Here is a 2,167-nt window from a genome sequence, read left to right on the forward strand (position 1 = left end):
CTCAGTCTCCTGAGTAGTGGGGATTACAGGCACCTGCCACCATACCCAGCTGATTTTTGTATTTTTAGTAGAGACAGAGTTTCACCATGTGGGCCAGGCTGGTCTTGACTCCTGACCTCGTGATCCGCCTGCCTCGGCCTACCAAAATGCTGGGATTACAAGCATGGGCCACCCTGCCCAGCCACCATTACTTTCAATGGCAAAAAAAACCACAATTACTTTTGCACCAACCTAACTGTTTTAATATCCCTGCCTATTATCATTTGTGTTATTCTGACTCTCTTCAAATATTAGTTTTGCTCATTTCATTTCCTCTTTCTTTCCTCCTAAGACTCAGTTGTATATGTTAGGAGTTGCTAAACTTTTTCTGTAAAATGCAAGATAGTAAGTACTTTAGTAAGTACTCAACTCTGCCAGTGTAGTGGCATAGAAAGCAGCCATAGACAATATCTATGTGAGACATGAATTATGATAAATATACCTTTTTGTCCTAATGTTTCTTTTACCGGCAGATAAGATTCTTCCTGGCATTAAATTATATTTTTCATATCATAAGATTACTATGTCACTTCTCTTTTGGTTTATATTTGCCTAATATATCTTACGTTTTTTTCTTTAGACAACTTACTGTTGAATTTAAAAAATGCATCATTAGAGTCTCCACCTTTTAACTCATATGTTTAATCAACTTTTGTAGTTAACAACGGTTATATTGGTAAGTATTTTTCATGTAAATTTCACATTTTGTTTTTCCTTTTTCTCTACCTGTGCTTTCTATTTGAGAGGGATTCATTCGCTGCTAAAAATTTACTGATGGCATTTTTTCTCATTATGGCAGGTGTCTTTCTCCAAAGACCCATAATCATGATTATTTTCTTGTAATCAATTCTTAAACTTATATATGTAAACATACACATACACATATATATGTGTATGCATTTAAGAATTTTATATATGTTCCTGCTAACAACATAAGTAATATAATTTTCCCAAGAGGACATTTTTCTTGATGAGACAAATAACTTAATTCACTCTCATTCCTCATGTTCCCTACCTTATCAAATTGAATCATGTTGAATTTTAGTTCTGGCTATTGTAAATATACTTCTCCATTTGCTCTAAATTTTTTCCCCTTTCCTTCTCTTTCCCTCCACCCACCTCATTCTCAGTCTTTGCCAAACTATGATCAAATATGTTGCCACATAGTTGATCATTTCACTTATATCTCTTCCATCATTTTCTGGCATTGTACTTTTCTAATTTGATTTCTTCTAAAATTATATTCAACTGGGGTATTTGTTATTTTCTTTGCTTTCTATTTAGCAGTATTCAAATATTTCTGTTTTTGATAACTTAAGTTTACTTATAGTCTGTCTAAGTGTGAATTTTTTATTATCAATAATATTTGACATTCGATGATCTTTCTAAATCCAAGATCTTTAATCTTTAATTATGTGAAATATACGTAAATTTTTATGTATAATATTCCCATGTGGCACTTAATAATTCATTGTTTTTCTTTTATATGGTTAAACTTGCTAATATCTTCATAACTATATTTATTATTCTACTTATAATTCTTAATCTGTCAGTTCTAGTATTTACACTTAACATAGTTGTCCAGTTGGTGCTTTTTCTTTTGGTAATTATAGCCCTTTGCATCTAGTTATTTTGGTGAGTGAGTTCATGCTCCCCTGGTCTATCAGCTACTCTGTTTCAGCAGGATCTCTGAATAGAAAAGATGTCTGCATTTCTGAAAATGTGTTTTGGGTAAGGGCCAAAAGCCAGGCTGCAATTTATATGAATTTCGGCGAGGTTAAAAATAGAGACAAGGATAAGCCCCTAGGCAGAGAGTCAGAGTCCCAGGCACTGCAGAACCTGTGTGGATTCCAGGCTGTAACAGTCAGTCCTCCAAGAGGTTCATCTGGTCAGTAATTCATGTCTCATGTTTAATGGTAATACAGCAGTAGGGGTGGTGGTGGGGGAGGGCAGTTTCCTGAGATTATTATTTATCAGTGAATGGGTATTTGGAGGGAAAGGAGGAGGAAGGGTCAATGCCCAAGGGCAGCTGGTCAGTCTTCTCTTATTTTTAAAGATTTGTCACCCAAAGAGGGCCTTTCTGCTACCTAAATATTACTTCAGAGACACCACACAAGCGATCTAAGCT

Source organism: Mandrillus leucophaeus, unplaced genomic scaffold, assembly GCF_000951045.1.
Source record: "Mandrillus leucophaeus isolate KB7577 unplaced genomic scaffold, Mleu.le_1.0 Scaffold56, whole genome shotgun sequence".
NCBI lineage: Eukaryota > Metazoa > Chordata > Mammalia > Primates > Cercopithecidae > Mandrillus > Mandrillus leucophaeus.